Source organism: Halichoerus grypus, chromosome 10 (assembly GCF_964656455.1).
Source record: "Halichoerus grypus chromosome 10, mHalGry1.hap1.1, whole genome shotgun sequence".
Taxonomy (NCBI): Eukaryota; Metazoa; Chordata; class Mammalia; order Carnivora; family Phocidae; genus Halichoerus; species Halichoerus grypus.
The window spans coordinates 61,124,236-61,142,251 of NC_135721.1; the positions used below are offsets into that span (position 1 = coordinate 61,124,236).

The 18,016-nt window shown below is 37.3% G+C and overlaps 1 long non-coding RNA gene across 19 annotated transcripts in view; it reads right to left on the bottom strand.

Annotated features, from left to right (window-relative positions):
* Positions 1-18,016, bottom strand: part of LOC118533483 (uncharacterized) — a 595,288-nt gene that overhangs the window by 200,769 nt on the left and 376,503 nt on the right. For all 19 annotated transcript variants that reach the window (XR_013441789.1, XR_013441794.1, XR_013441793.1 and 16 more), the window contains one exon: positions 6,730-6,898. This is a non-coding gene — a long non-coding RNA (uncharacterized LOC118533483). The remainder of the gene's footprint in view (positions 1-6,729; positions 6,899-18,016) is intronic.

Sequence of the window (18,016 nt, forward strand, 5' to 3'; positions counted from 1 at the left end):
AGTGGACCAAAAATTTTCACCTATTCTTGCAGTAGAGGAGGGCAAGGTTGTTGTAAATAGAGGAATTTAAAGAAGAACAACAGAAGAAAATGAAAAATGAAATAAAGGTCTCTTTAACCCCATGGGCAATTATGCCCAAGGGCTTTAGCATAGCTTCAAAATGAGTTCTTAAAAAATGTGATTTTCTATGTGTTTTTCTTTGTTATTTTCTGCCTCCTTCCTTCCTTTCTTTCACTTCCTATCTTCCTTCCTTTTCTTCCCTCTGCCCCTTTCTCCCTTCTTCAGTAGTGCTCAGAAACCACTTTCAGTGATGAAGGCTGACATCCCTTATTGGATTTGGGGTCTGATTTATGTAAAAGAACTCACAATCTGCCACTATTCTAGTCATCAGAAGTGAGTCTCCATCATTCTGTAGATGGAATGGAATCTCCCCTTTTCTCAGCATAAATTCTCTGCCTTAACTTCACAGTCACAATCCAATGGGGAAGCAGGTTATCTCCCTCCCACCCCACTTGGGAATGACTGTAATAAAATATCAAAAGTTAATAGAAAACATTGAGACTGCTTAAAAATCTTGGAAGGAATATGAAACCATAAATTAGCAAAAGGAAATGGCTTAATTGCACTATGCCAGGAGTCGGATGCCTCTTAGGCACAAAATAACTATTGAGGAACAGAACTCCAGTGAAAGCAAAGCAGAAAGTTGGGTGAAAGGCAGGAAACTGATCATACCCCATGACTCTTCTACTGGCTTGCAACAAGGAGGGTAGCCTTGCAGGAGAGTAATGACCCTCATTTTACAAATGAAGACTATGACCATTAGAGAGATAAAATGACTTTTCCAAAAGTCACAGCAGTGATTTGTGTTCAGCTCTTCAGATTACAAATAGCCCTACCACAATACAGATGCACCTGCTGCCTTTTAAGAATCTGCTCCACCAGAAAAGATCTATTTCCCAGCCCCTCGAGAGATGCACTTCTCTGTCTAGACCTTTGTTCTAACTGCTACAGTCTCTGGAATTTTCTCTCTCCCCACTTTGTGCCATGTGTCTAAATTTCATGTATTCTTCAGGGAGGAGGTCAAGTCTCATCTCTGCCACATTCCTTTGCATATGACTTCAGACTCCTCTACACTTCCTCACTGTGGCAGTGACTTGTCAATGAACCATACATTTGACTTATGATTATAAGCAGCTTGAAGGCAGGTGCTGCAGGGTTCTTGCAGTGTGGATACAGTGGGTCAATGGAATGGTATAGCACAAATCCCAGATTTTAGTTATTGAAGAACAAGAGGTGAAAAGAAAACATTGAAAATGAGAGAAACCAAGAAGCCAATGACTGCAATCTGTCAATAAGATAGCCCATCATGTAGGAATGCCAACAAAATTGTTCAGGGGCAAATATTCCAAGACACCATCTTCCCTTAAGAATGCATATCCATGGGGCACCCGGCTGGCCCAGTTAGAAGAGCATGTGACTCTTGATCTCAGGGTTGTGAGTTCGAGCCCCACGTTAGATGTAGAGATTACTTAAAAATAAAACTTAAAAAAAACTGAATGCACTTCCAATAAATTACTCTCTCTTTAAAACTCCAATACTAACACAAAGATGATTACCTAATGTCAACAAAAACTTCCCTAAATGATTATTCCCAAGTATCTCATAGCTTCCTATGAATTAGTTGGATTTTGAGGATTTAACCTTGAAAATTTTATTAGGATCTGAAACTTTCTTCCAGAAGTTTTTCTTTTCAATGCACTCTGAGTTTTTCAATTTCATGTACATATTTAATCAATATTTTAATTCTTACATAATGTTTTAGGAACTGCATCATTTTTCCAACTTTCTCCTATGGGACAATGACAGTATCTTTTGTACATAATATACAGTAGTTAACATGGGTTATTGAGTTCATTTCCTTTCTTGCTAAATAAAAGAGAAAAATTTTCTCCAAATTTTTAAAAATTGCAATTGCCACAGAGGCATAACCAACTATGTCAAAAATTTACACAACACTAAGAGAGGCTATCCTGTGTTTGCTCCCCCAGCCAGCCCCACCATTATTCTATTATATGAAACACATTTGTTTTGAGGAATTTCTGACATCTTCTTAGTTTGTATTGTTCTTCCATATCTGTGCCTAGTTAGTAGGCAGGAAATCTAATTCCCCGGGAAGCATATTATCTGAAACTTACGATCTGTATATGCCACAATGTTTAATTTTTTTTTTCTAAATTTCCCCTCATCTTCTTTGTCGATACCTATTTTTAAAAGTCATTATTGCCTTCCAGCTGTCCAAATTTTCTTCTCATTTTTCTCTTAAAAACTGACTTAAAGCAGCAGGTCAATATCTCAGCCATCATTAATTTCACACCCTCCTCTTCTCATTTATTCACTGGTCTTTTTTCTCTTGAGGATCACTTTTTTCCTTGATACATTTATAAAAGACCTTCTTACTCCATCTAACCTCTTTTACTAGCAATATCTCATTTCCCACTTTTGCACTTCTTATCTTTCTTTGCTAACTTTAAGTTGTTCTGTCTATTTTTATATAGTTCCTGTCTTCTCCACTCCCAAGGCAATTGTCCTGTTATACATGGACCTTGAGCAGCCACTGGGGATGACAAACTGTATTTTTACTAGAATTTCTAGAGGCAGAGGGTACCTGCAGCCCTGTGCTTTGTTCAGTTCTCTTGCTGCTACAGTGCAATGGCTTAGACTGTATTGTCTTAGACTACTTCACACCTATCTAAAATTATGAATCTTAATAATCTCATTGTATCATACATATTAGATTTCCTCCCAATGTGTTTTTCAACTAGGAATCATAGCTTGTAGTGTTGTTATCAATGATCACATTTCTAAATAGCAGTGGAGAGAATGGAAATGATTTAGTCTATAAGGGTGAGGTCATTTGCATACTTTTAAGTGATTTGCATGCTGGCACAGCCTGGAACTGGTTCAGAGGCTTCCCCACATTTCTCCCTTCATAACAAGGTGTAGCTTATTTTCCTCACTAAAAAACTGTCCTATATTTTCCTCTCTCATACCATTCTCTCCCACTAGAGAATAATACACACTAATACAAGCATGACATCGCCAGGTAGTCTCTATCTTCTGAGCTAATGTTCTCTTTGGCGTAATTCATCATCCCCTCTGATTTTTCAGGGCTGGTGACAATGGTGACTCCCCTAATATCTGAATGAAGTCCTTCATAAATATTTTGCTGAGTGATTGATATCTCATCTAGTTATTTTTCTCACACCTCTTCCCCTCCATATATAACAGATGAGATTCCATCACCAGAAGCAGATGTTGTGGGAACAGTATCAGGAGCCCAGAAGCCCTCGTTCTAGCCCCAACTCTCCCATTAACTACCTCTGAGATCTCCACGAGTTACTTAACCTCTCTGGGCCTCCAACCTCCCTGTAAACTGAAATTGAAAATGTCTTCTTCAGAGGCTTACCAGGTGATTAGAAAAGATGTATATAAAGATATATATACCAAAGCACTTGATACTGGGATTCTTGACACCTCAGCTAAATCAGGTTAACTTTCCCAAATCAGATGAAATATAGATTATTTTCTGTTTCACCCTTGTTAGCTTCTCATAATAATAAGCAAACACACTTCTAGGAAGGTCCGTTACATTTTGAGAAATTACTAATGGTGAACTGTCAGATACTGAACAAAAGAATAATTTTAACCACTCCCACCTCCATCCCCATCCATGTATCATTAGCAACCACATTCTCCACCTTTATTTGTATAACTTAGGAGGGACCCTGCAGGGAGAAGCAAGGCTCTTGTTTGATTTCTGACTGAACCTCATTCATTGAAGTAAGGTGTCAGGGCTGCCTGTGGGTCTGGAAAGCATTTTGGAAGTAAGAAGCAGACAAATGTAAATCTTTTAAACCCCTATGATAAGCAAACTCTCCTCAGTTCAACATATAAATATAAACATTAAATCAAATCAGATGCTTATACATTTTTTAAACCCATCATAAAACATTTTGTTTTGACAGCTTGGTAATGTAAAGTAAAAACACTGACAGCCAAAAGAATCAGCATCTTTGCCTGCCTACTACCTGAAAGTCTTTCCTGTATATAAATAGAAAAAAAAAAAGAGAGAAAAAAGTATGTTTATGTAAAGGGAAACACTGATTTACTAGAACTGATTGCTTCATAGTCTAATTACTTTTCAACTGGCTGTTCCAAATTAAGATGTCATTGATGGCTTTTGGTGATATATTTCATTTTAAGCAAATTTATTCTATAATAGAGTACATCATAATGGAAAGCAGAGTTCCTACTCTTCCCTCCTCTTTTGTAGCCTGATATCTTGACAAGTAAATTAAATTTAGCAGTTAAAATGCTTCCATTAGTAATTTTATTAAGTTAATTAAAGAATCTCTCTTTCTGAATTTTAACTACCTTCCTTTCAGAACAATGTTGATTTCTTTTTTTCTTTTTTTAATTTCATGTGTTTAGGGACTGTGATATATTCTAGGACCAATCAACAAGTCTATCAGGATTACATTTCTGTGGGAAAGATTCTACCAAGAAAATCAAGTAAAAGGAAAAAAAACAGCTCAAAAGTCTTTGAAAGAGATGGTCTGTTTCATATCACAGAAGAACTAGGGTTTTAATATCTTTTAAAAAGGGAAGAAGAGGAGGAGAGGAGAAAAAGAGTAAACCAAAAACACACTTTTTGGGCTATCTATGTTCCCAGGGAAAGGCGGAACTCCTAAGTAGTATCTCCATACAAAGAGGGTAAATCATGAATACTTCAAGTAGAGTGTAGTTTATAGATGGAAAGAGAAGAACTACAGCTCTTTTCTTCTTACTCAGTAAGTGTGCAAGCAGTACTGAACAAGATCCTGAAGCTGTTAAAGCACATGTTAAGTGAAACCTTGGGCCCTCTCAAGAATGTGGCATTTTAAAAGAAGTTAAACATTTCTAAGAGATTTAGGGTGAAAGAGTTGTCTCATTGACCATTAGCTGTTTCTTGTGGTTGGTGTTCCTGAGGAATCACAGAAATGATTTCTAGAACTAGAAAGGAGCATTGAGAAAATTTTATCTTATCCTCCCATGTTAAAGATGAGGAAACTGAGGACAAGGGATTAGTAACATCATCACCCTGAGAATAATAATAGCAACTCTAACAATAGTGACTGATATTGATTCAACTCATCACTGTGAAGCTTCACATACATTATCTCATTAAAAAGGCCAATGACGGAGATTCTTCTAATGCACCAACATTATAGATATGAGAAATAATGCTGAACGAAGATTAAGTAACTTGTGTAAAATCTGTATGACTCCAAAGTCCTATGTTCATAACTAGTGCATATCTTTACCTAGGATGAACAACTAGAGTTCATTCAACTAGTTAGTGGTTCCACTAACTAGACTAAACACCAGTTTCTCATGTTTGCTCTTTACAAAGTTGGCCATATTAAGAGAACGGGAAATCTGGTAGTTAAGCTGAAGCTTGGGCATTGAGAAGACACTATGATTTATTTTAAAAGAAATCCCACTGCCAAAGTGCCCAGTGGAATATTTGCTTTATGAATGAAATGAAGGTTGCAGCCATGTGTTCAGACCCAAAGTGACATTTTATTTAAAATTAAGGGATACCACCCGTTACTCATTCACTGAGGAAACGGAGATCCAAGAATACAGCCCATAGCAATTTCTATTTACATCTCACACCTTCTCTCATTTTCTAATACCTTGAGCCTATCAAATAGTTCACTCTGGGAGCTCACATGCTCACTGTCCAATCTCCATCATTCCTCTCAAAATCACTTCCACCACCTCCTCAAATCCTCATGTTACATTCTTGCTCAGTACAGTCTTTCACATGCCCACCTCAGGCATCCACCCCAACTGCTGCCCTTTTTCTCTGGGGGGACTGAATGCCTTCATAGCTATGTCCCAAGCTCACCACTTTTCCATGGGGCACCACGGCTTTTTTTCCTTTCTATCCTTGCCCCATTCTTTAGATTCTGTTTCAAAATAAAAGCCCAAGAAAGGAATCTAGCAACTTATAGATGCTTCCTGGCAGGACAGAATAGATGATGCCATTAAACTACTTAATAGGCCAGATGAGAGAAAAATCTAAGACCACACATTTATATACACCTATCTATATCTATATATTCCTTCCCTCCTTTTTTACACCTGGAAAAAATTAAAAAGGCAGAAGGCAGATGCCTACCCCAGATGACTTTTGTATATTCTTGAGAGCCTGCTGTACTTTTTCTCCTTTCTTTTTCCCTTCCTTCCTTTTATTTTCTTTCTTTTTTTTTCTTTCTCCCAACATCAAGATAAACAAGGTTTAAGAGCTTTATTGCCCTTTGTCCCTAATTTGATCCCTTGTCATCCTGGAGATAGGTTTTCAAGATGGCGCTCCACAGTTTCTGAAGCACAAGAAATTGGTAAACGTCTCTGGGAGTATTTTTTTGTGGAGGATGTTCCCTTTACTAAGCATACTGCTCCTCTAAAATGATGTCCTTGGAAAGAATCTAGCATTCCACAATATTTCTATAATTAATAGCTAGATGGACTCAGAGAAAAAAGAAAGTGGATCATCTGGTATGTTTTTTAATTAGAAATGATCCTCCCTGCCCTGAAAAAGAATGCTACCTTTAGCCTAGAAGCATAATTTGTATATACCTGACCACATAACAAACATGTTTTTATTAGAAATTTACCTCTTACCTCCTTGATATCTTGCCATTCACATTCTATCTATTCTTTGGTGAGGCTCTTTTTCAATTATTCTGAAGATCCTGTTGTTTTTTTATATGGCATTCAAGTCCAGTAGTGAAATCTGTTTCATATTTGTAATCGGTTTTCAGCTCTGGAAGAAGGCCAAATTGGTAAGTCCCTGTTAGTGAAAAAGAAAAAAAAAAGAAAACACCAGAATTTAGTTATACAACCTGAGCTTATAAAAGATGAGGGAAGATAATTCAAAGGAGAAGAACTTGCAAAACATCCTCTCCTTTAACCCCAGTCATTTTGGCCCCGCTTTTAACCTGGGGAGTGACCAATTAAATGTGCAAAACCAAAAAAGAGCCGTTGGGATTGTGAAACTATGTGGCAAAATCCTCATTATTAATCACATCGAAGGAAGAATGTGTGATTTTAAAATAAAATATCAGAGAAAGATGTAACAAGTTTGATGCAATAGGTATAGTTAGACCCAGTTGTGAAAGATTTGATAAGCTTCTTCTTACTTGTCCTTCACCCTGGAAGCTTCTGAAGAGGCCTGAATATCTGGCTTAAAGTGAGTGATGCTACTTGAAATGAAAAGCAAGGAGATTGCAAATCACTCTTCTGCACAAGCTTGCAATAAGCTATGGCATGGCTGATGGACAGATTCAGGTATTTAAGTGAGTGTGATTTCTAAGCAACAATTTCTAAACCCTACATTGTCGTTGACCTCCATCACGCGATTGGACATGTTTACGAAGGCACATGCAGTGGAATGAAATGCACTGGGAAAAATGCTGAAGTCATTTTCCACCACCGGAGCTGTATTACTGCAAAATGAAGCCATATTATCCTGATCAGCAATAGACACCAGCTTCACACCCTTCTTCTGCTTAATAGTCTGAGTCCATTCCAGCAGAGAACCTTTCTTTTTCAGGAGTCCCAGCTATGGGTTTGGTTGGAGGAAGGTAATCTAAAGTGTATTCTTACATAAGGCTAAGAAACAAAAAAGGATGTGAAGAAATGGTACAAGACTATACTTTTGTCTTTTCCATTTCTTCCTCTCTTTCTTTCCTTCTTAAAGGCAAAGATATGATAAAGATAAAAACTGCCCCAAACAAATTTGATTGGTCGAAAAACAAAAGCAAAGTACTCAAACAGCAGCCTTTCAAATCAAACACAATTAACTGTACCTTGAAATATATGTTCTACAATTGTATGTTCAATTAAATAGCTAAAAACAATTTGTAAAAGTTGAAAACCTCAATTGCACACTGAAGTTACATAGGTCTGTTCAGAGTCCCTGCTTCTTCACAAAGGCCCAAGATAAGTTACTTCTTCAAACATTAAAAGCAGAAATTTTCATTGTCTAGTAGACACTCATAGAAAGCTTTATTGTCAATTAAATCAAATATTTGCATTGGACCTTTTCTTAAACCTTGTCAGAGAGAAAAAGAAAATACCAATAAAAAAACAAACTGTTTTTCATGATTATCAGAGCACTGGCTGTCTCTGATCCAGCCCCACTTTGTCTCTATTGCCCATTGGAATCATTTCTGTGCATTCTACTTCATCCGTTTCTAAGTTATAGTCTGTGATATATTTCATACATATAAGCAGTTTAACCTAGGCTGGTTGAGGCTATTTCCATTTCAACCACTGATGAAAAAACAGTATTGATAACAGCCAGAGCACAGCAATCTACAATTATAGCCATTCCAATTGCTTGCAACCTGGTGGTGAAATTTTTCACATTCCACTTACACACATCTATTAGACTATAAGATACTCCAAGGCAGAGACCATCTTCATCTTTAAATCATCACAACATCTGCTATAATATTGGGTATATTGATCTCAAATGATGAAATAACAGAAGGAATGAGTGAGTGAACGAATGAGTGAAGGAAGCAGGGAATTAATATTTAAATACAGGCAACGATTATTTGTGTTATAGTTGCACTATACTGAGAACTGTCTGGAAGAGTTTTCAGAGTGCGACAGAAAAAGCTTGGCTGACTATTCTTGGAGAACACGTTGACTGTTTGTTGGATGGAGACAGTTCACCAAGAAAGCAGATTTTGACCCTTCAAGAACTTGAATGTGATGATGAGTTTATGACAGTTCTAAAAGCCAACATACGGTCGGTGGCCAGATTGTGGTTCTGGACTGAGAGGCTTCCATTTGGAAGGCAGACAAGCATTTGAATTATGGGTCTAATGAAAGTGTCAATAGCAATCCTGTTACTGGAGGAGTTGTAAAACCCTGCTTAATGAACTAGGCAGGGACACAAAAACACAATGGTCTAAAATGTACTGTAGGAGAAAATGATAATTAGCCCAGATTTCATGTACAAGATAAAATGCATAGGGATGATATTACCACTGAGCAATATTATAGCCCTTCAGGGGACTGTTTTGTTAACAGGGTTTGGCTCAGCCTTTTCAATCCTCCTTATATGAGTGGAGATGTACGACACACAGTCATGAGCTGTGAGTTGGGGAAAGATGTCAGATGGTAAAATTCCTCTCATAGATGCTGACAAACGTTAATGACAATAAAAAGAGTTCTGGCCTCATTAAGGGTTCATTGTTATTTAGGAGGCTTATGCGATATGGGATGATATGCCAAATGGCTTCCTGCACAAGAAAAATCAGGGTGAAAGAGAAAGTCATTCCCTGATCTTGAAGTTTACTTTTCTAGACCACCAATCATCAGCCAGGAAAGTAAGGCAAGACGAGGCCAGACCTACAGTGAATAAGTGGGCAATAGCCTCCTACTTTCACTGTTAAGAGTGAGAGAGCCACTGAGGTAGCCCTGAGTACAAAAGAGAACTTTGAACTTGGAATCAGGAGACTGAGACTCTAGTTTTAGCCTGCACTAACTCTGAGTTTGAACTTTCTCATCTCTTAAAAAAGGGGTGGAGGTGGCTTGGAGTGGCACTTCAAGAACTCTGAATGGCTTAACAAATCATCTGAGGATTCTGTTAAAATACATATTCTGATTTTGTTGGTCTGGAGTAGATCTGAGATTTTGCATTCTTAATAAGCTCCCGAGTTCTGCTGATGCTGCTGGCTATTCACTGCAATATGAAGAATAGGTGACCAGATAACTATTTCTCAACTTGCAAATTCTATGAATCTACCAAAGTGATAATCCGTTGGCTATTTGTTACTGCAAGTGAGAGAGATGGACAATTACTGAGGCTTTGACAGCATCAGTGCAGTCTTTTTGTGTGTTTTTTTTCCCTCATCTTTTCAGTCTAAATAAGCTGCTCTAACCTAGTTAAAAATTATATGAATATTCTGTCCTTTAAAAAAATAAATTGGTCAGGAATCTTGGTAGTGGACTATTAATGTTGTTAGGCTAGCTAATGATTGCTTTTGAATCAACTGTTTTATGACCAAATGGATTTCATGTGGAAATATAAAATCAGAAAACTGGAAATTATGAATTAAAATTTTGAACCCATACCTAATAAAATAAGAGCAAAGAGGCTCAAAAGATAACAGGTAAGGTATAGTGACTATACATAAAAATAAGCACAATAGCCAGAGGATGAAATGTAGGGTATGGCTTGTATCTTACACAAACAGTATCCTAGATGTTTAGCCTGTTGAACGTGACCTAGAAAGCTATAATCCACTGGGTCCTCTCCATAGATACTTTCTTCCCTCCTTTCCCAAGCTTAATTTTTAAGAGAGCATATGTATATGGGGGAAGGAGGGAGGAGTACCATATGAATCCATGGCTTTAAAAAGTATTTCACTAATCTGAAGACAGGGATTTTGTATTTAACATTTTCTTGATCTCACTAAGCACAATATCTGGCACATAATAGGAGCTCAACTAATGTTTGTTAAAAGGAATGAACTGAAACCAATGAACATTTGATAAAGCTGCAAGACCGAAATTAGGTGAAAGTTCACAGGATCTCCAACAGTTTAAAGGGTCAAGAGTTTGGTGGGGGGGGGGGGGTAAGTCGGGGAAATGAATCGTTGGTTATTAAAAAAAAAAAAAGAGTTTTCTCTTCCTCCTCTCAAAGAGGAAGGTTTGTCTAGAGAAGAATCAATGAATTAATCTTTGAACAAGATTTAATGAGCTCATATTATGTGCTTTATGCTTCATATAAGCTCTTTTCTTACCTCTTCCAACAACCCTGTGAAGTAATTAGTATTATCATCCCCAAGCTGCGCCAGGTGCCACAACTCGTAAATGGCAGAACTAGGGGTTCATCCAAGCGCATCAGACTTAGGAGACTGTATTCATCATTTAACTTGTAATGGAGTTGAGGTGGGGAGGAGGAAGAACAAGATATTTTTTAAAACAAGGAAAAAAGAATATATTTCCTAAAGGGCCAAATTATAGAGACTGTGAGTTGTAAAGAAATCAAGAAAAGAGTGAACTCACTTTTGACTTGGGTCAAGGTTGGTTTCATGGAGGAGGACTGGAAATGGGCCCAGAGTTCATTCATTCATAACATATTTGTATGCACCATATAGTTGGATAGACAGTAGAAAGATGAGGTGAAAAGATGAAGGGTCTTGGAGAACGATGACAGTGATCAGTGTTTGTTTTTGAGAATAAAGGGTCAGAAGGACTTTGTAATGCAGGCCAGGAGAAAGCAACATATGGGAACTGTTTTGTTGTTGTTGTTGTTGTTTTCATTTTCAGCATATATTGGGCACCCAAAATACATACTGCCGATAGGGTGGGGAAAAGGGAGCGTGTGTTGCTAAGATAACCTAAGGGCAAACTGTGAATAAGCTAAAATCTCCAGCCAGACAAAAGCCTATTTGTAAATTACTCCACTTAATTTCCCAGGTCATGATTGCCTCTCTCTGCAAAGCGGTTTATGACATTCTCAATTAAGAGTTTGCTATAAAAATGAATGAATGAAGTATTTCAAAACTGCTATGAGATATTAAAGATGAGTCACTTTTAAAAAGTGGTTTTGTTTCCTGTGTTCTGGATAATGCATTTGAGAATGTAGTTTCCAGCCTCACCCATCACCCCATTGTGAAATCAAATTGAATGACTCTCTGCTCTTAGAATGATCGCTCATTCAAATGCATTCAATAAATAAAGCCCAAACACAATGAGGCACTTTTCACAGAGCATCCCAGAGAGCTAGGGCCTGGTCTCTCTCACTGTATGAAGCTGAGATTGAAGTAAATAAAGCATTCACCCACACTGACTGCATAATACATAGTGACTTATTGTTTACTAAGCTCTTACATATACATTATCTCATTTGATCCTCACAACAACCCTATCATAAAGATGCTGTTGGTTTATTATCCCCATTTAACAGATGGAGAATCTAGAGCTCAGAGTGGTCAGTGATTTGCTCAAAGTCACACAGCAATCCAAGAGGTAATTTAAATCTCATCCTCTCCTCCCACCCCCACAGGAAACTTGTCATAAGTACAAAACAGTATAATTAATAGAACCACTACAGAGACTGGGGCAGAATATTTAAATCATTCAGATCTGCCTCCGGTAATTTTGTAAATACTAAGGAATTCATTTTCTACCTTCTGCAATTCTGTGAATTTTACTCTGGACTAAAGGTCATCCAGATACGATCCTTGCTCAGAGTTATGGAAATGTATGCAGTCTAAAGGAATATGGGCCAAATGCAGAGTAAAAATATCAGTGTAACTCCCAGTGTCATTTATCCTTGTACCTCAAATCCTTTTTGAAATTAGGCAGATTATAAATCATATAAAAATATAAAAATGTAGACCCTTGCCCTAAATTCAATTATCATATATCAGGGGGGTCATGAGTGCAGTAGGTTGGGGAGCTAGTAAAACAAGACTGAAATAGGTATGTATGGTGGGCAAGCCAGAGAGAAATAGAAGGTTTTTAAAAAAAAAAAACCACACATAAAAAAACAAAACTTTTCAATTTACATTTACAAACATACTGAAAAATTATCTAAAAGGCAATATAAAAGACAATTTTCCCCAAATCAACATCTTTTCAGCCTCTAGCCCTACTGAGAGTAATTAGGAGACAGCTGACTGACCCCTCTTAAGAGCCGGTCTGCAGTCAGAGCTGTGCAGAGAAGCACCTTTAGAAGCCTTGTCCTCATGGAGGAAGGGGTTACTTCATTTTTTCACATTGCCTAGCAAATACCGTTTCTAAAGCAATCAGTGATAGCTCTCTCCTTCTTCATTTAGGCTCTCCTTTGCTTTTATCTTCATTTTGGCTATGGAGTCATCTACATAGCACAGATCCGTCCAGAATTACAGATCTACCACACTGGCTGGGCTCCCACATTCACCCACACCCACTGTTGAGAGAACTTGTTGGTTCTAAGGGCCCTTTTCCTCAAAATTTCTGATTCATTTCTCTCCAAAATTACGATGTTTCTATTAGCCTGTGTGTAACTGTGAATAGCTACAGTGGTTCTGAAAAAAACAGTTTCTTTATTGTAGACTCTTCTATTTTCTGAGTCATGGATTTGAGGGAATCATAATTGTATCAGTTACTATTTGAGGCACTACCTTCTTGCATGTGTTTCCAATAATTAGTCCATATTATCAAATCATCTCAAGACACAGAAGGGTCTTTATCCTTCTTCAACACAAACAAGAGACAGAAGTCATGATTCCAAAGTTTAGTCTTCAAAAGGTAAGTGACTTAGAACCAAGGTTAAATTACCTGGTGTTTTTAAGTATCAGAAAATATAGTTCTATCACTATTTGTCCACACCTTTGGACTTGATTTAAAAAGCAAAAACAAAAATAATACTGCTCATGACCGAGGCTTTATAATTATCTGCATTGAAAGCCATATTGAGATCTTTAAGCTATTTTAAGTGTTATGACCAGTGGCTTCAGGAATGAGGTTTTATTTAGATAACACAAGACCTTTGTTGTTGATTGAAACCTGGCTTGATGCCTCTATACATCTAAATAATTAGAAAAAATACATTTGAATGAGAAGCAGATGCTTTTTCCAGATTTCTATTTTCACTGTATAAAATAAATAGAAGCTTTCATCTCTGCATTTACTCTTCAAATATGCTGCATACCATATGAATCATTATTTAAAACATAGGGCATTCCTTTTACAAAGGTGAAGGAAATGGGGGTCTTCTGGAGTACTTGTTTCTTCAAAACACTTTCTGCTCCAAGAAACCTAATCAGGATTATTCATTCTCCATTATTCCTTCCCATGCTTCCATGCCTGGTACTAAGCCAGTAGATCCAAATAGAATGGGGGAAGGCTGGTGCTGAATGCAAGAATGGCAGGCCCTGCTGGTGATCGGTGGCTTGTAATTGGCAACAGATGACAAACATACTGCAAATGCTCAATGTTCATCTTATCAGATGCAAAACCAATTAAGAAGAAACTATACCCAGGCAAAGAAAAATAAAGAACAGGACATCACAGGGTACCTTTGAGAATGGAGAGTAGTTTTCTTGAGCTTCTTTATCTGTTGCTATGTCAACACTCTAGCAGGTAGAGTATATTTTTGGTTTTTCTTCTCAGCTAGGAAGTTACACACTAGGTTCCTGATCCAATTTTAAATGCTTGAGATGTTTGGATGGAGGAGTTATGTAAACATAACATAAGGGCAAGGGCCTGCACAACATCAAAGCAAAGCATGTGTACATGGAACGCACAGATTCCAAACTGGTGGTCTTCTGAGCTGATAGCTACAATAAGACAAGCCAAATTGGCTACCAAGCCCAATGAGAACTGATAGGCAATGAAACTATAATGTAATTTACTGAGATCACTTGTTTACTTGTTCTTTTTCACGATGCCTCATGCCCTACCATTCATTCTTTAAGGCTATTTCTCTTGCTTACTATTTCCCTCCAGGTCTAGCAGAATGTCTAGTACATATAAGGTACATATAAGTTATCAATTAATCAATATTTTTGGATGGACACTATGAATGGATATAATTTAAACATTTATTCACTGCCCTGAAATAAATATCATAGTTTATGAGTTGCATGAATACACAAAATAAAAATGGTAGTTGCCACTTACGAATCACTTAACATGCAACAAGCATTGTGCTAAGAGTTTTACTTGCATTATATTAATTTTAACACTCAAAGTGATCACAGAAAGTAAGTTCTATTTTCTCCATTTTAAAAATGAGAAACCAGAGGTTCAGACAGGTAAACTGACTTGCCTGAGACACAACCAGTGAGTGGCAAAACTTTCTAGTCCGTCTTACTCCATAACCCTTACATCTTCTGCACTGCATTGTGCCATCCACTGGGTTTCAAAGGTTTTGGAAGCTTGTTCTAATACAATGTGCTATAAACTTAGATTTAACACAGAAAGAAAGAGTAAAAAAAGTTCTACCAATTAATTAGCGCTTGGAATATCAGAATCAGGTTGTCCCTGCATATGAAGTGAATAAACTGTTCTTAGAATGTAACCAATGATCCAAATGAACAGTATGATCCTTCAACACAGAGAAAGGTTTGAAGGGTTCAGCATGTGAATTGTGCTGCTGTGAAATAAACCAAGGTGAAAAATTAATCCAGAACTTTTGATCTGAACAGACATTGAAGCAATTCTATCCCATATGTGCCCATATAGATCCAAAAGAAAATAATGCAATGCTAGAAATAGAGAATATACATACTATCAATGTGGTTGCTGCTGCTGTTACCATTATCAATGATAATGATTATTATTTGTTATCATTATTATGGTTAAGATTTATTGGAGCTTGCTATACTATACTCCAAGATTTGTGATAAGTGTTTTATAGACATTTTTTTCATTTAATCCTCAAACAACTCCCTGAGGTTAACATAATTAGTATCCCCATTTTCCACATGAGAAAACTGAAGTTAAGCACAGTAAATAACATGTCCATGGCCAAATAGCTAGTAGTGGCGGAACCAGGCATAAAACCAGGCCTGTCTGGGCCCAGACTGTGATCTTACCGAATACTACATTGTGTTTCATTGATTTCTACACAATTATTATGACTGGGGCTTTAGAATTTTAATTTTGTAAAAGCTTTACATATACCACATCTTGTTTCTACTGCCAACATGAGCTTGGGGATGGTTAAGTATGTGATGATGGAAAGATAAACAAGTATTAAAATTCAAAGGGTTACCCCCCCAATTACATGTGTTTTCTTTTCTCAAATTAGGGATATTGTGTTTTTTTTTTTTTAAAGTATAGATGAAGATCTTGCTATGAAAACATGTACTAGTATTTGCCAATACTATGGGCTCATCCTAGACAAATTCAGCATGTAGTCCATGCTCTCCATTCAATAGCTGGTACTGGACATGCCTTTAGAAAAATTCTGGTATATTTTCTAGATTTCTCCTTCTATATAGACTCTGAGTAAAAAGGAATGGGGGGGCAGCACTTTGAACCCTCAGCTACTGCGTCTGGATGAAACCTGAAAATACAGGGATTTCCAATCATGGAAAATGAGATGAAGGATAAAGCTAAGTGACCTTTTGAGAACACTTTAAAATTATATTCTGTTTATTGAGTTCATGTCTTGGTCTAAGGTTCAGAATGATATTCATATTGTATGAATAGATTTTCTTCTTAAATCATTGTGAAGAAAATTATTAGTATATGAAAGTACCGTATAAAAGGAAAAGATTCATTTGGATGTTTAGGGACCACATGTGCATTTAGGAACAAGGAGATACAATTCTCCCTTTGGATAGCTGTAAGAATTGGGGAAGTCATTTGAATTCTCTGAGCCTCAGTTTTCTTATCATAAAATGTAGGGCTGGATCTAGCTTGTCTCAAAATTACTATGGAATTAGAAATCTATGATTCTTGGGCGCCTGGGTGGCTCAGTTGATTAAGCGACTGCCTTCGGCTCAGGTCATGATCCTGGAGTCCCGGGATCGAGTCCCACGTCGGGCTCCCTGCTCAGCAGGGAGTCTGCTTCTCCCTCTGACCCTCCTCCCTCTCATGCTCTCTGTCTCTCATTGTCTCTCTCGCAAATAAATAAAATCTTAAAAAAAAAAATTAAAAAAAAAATCTATGATTCTTTCAATCTACCTTAGATTGAGCAGTTACATGTGCATTTACACTGCAATGATCACATAAGAACTGCAGAGAGCCTCTCAATAAATTCCTAGGAAATAATTTGACAGTGTGACCAAATTATAAATAGCTCTAGTTGTCTAACACATATAAGAAGGTAACAAGATTTTTCAACTTGGTGCAGCAGTGATGATTATCTAAGCCTTTTTAGGTTTTTCTCGTTGTCCTGAAACATAGGTATCAAGGAAATGGGAAGTAGAAATTCTGCGTATTTACTCCTGATGCTGATAACATCTATATTTGACATTCTAGAATAACAACATCTCCAGCAGCAACTAAGATATGCATGTTTCAGAACTGAGAAACTTTTAAAATCCCCCAATAAGCAAAGCAGCCACAGAAGACTCTTAATAATTGATTATAATTGATTTTAACCTTGTCCTAACCTGGGCAAAATGGCAAAGCCAATCATCTTTGTCCAGATGGGGTATGAGAAAAGAGCCCCCAGTCCACATCTTTAAAAGCTCCAGACATGAGCAGAAGATAAAATATTTAGTCTGCCAAAGCCTTGACCTCCCAATTCCAGCCAGTTTTGAACTTGAATTGATTTCCGACAAGGCATCTGGGAGATGATTACAACAAAATGCACTAAAGCTGGGCAGCCTTTATTTTAACATCCCAGCAGCTTAACCTGTTAATAACAGCAATTGTTTTAGATACAATACCAATTGCTGTAACCGACGCAAGAAATGGATAACAGCAGCACAGTCTCCCAGGCAGTGCAACAGCAACAAAAAAGCACAGCCAGTCACAGGAGGTGCTGCAGTATTTCTCAAAGAAGCCTCAGTTTTCAGGGACCCAGGCACCATCAGAGACCCATTTCTACAGTCTAAAAAAAAAAAAAAAAAAAGACTGTTAGCCAAAGAAGGTTGCGTGCTGAGAGAGAAATCACTATAAGCTAGGCGATCTGGAATCACATCTGTGTCCTGCCGATGAAAGCTGAGCTGTCCTGGGCAAGTCACTTCATGTCTATATGCCTAATTTGCTTTGTTTGAAACAGTGCTGCCCAATAAAGACATAATGTGAACCAGAAATGTAATTTTAAATTGTCTAGTAGTCACATTTTTAAAAAAAGCCTTTAAAACGGAAAATTTATTTTAATATCTTTTTAGAAGCACTTTTTTAAAAGATTTTATTTTTAAGCCATCTCTATACCCAATGTGGGGCTCAAACTTACAACCCTGAGATAAAGAGTCACATGCTCCATCAACTGAACCAG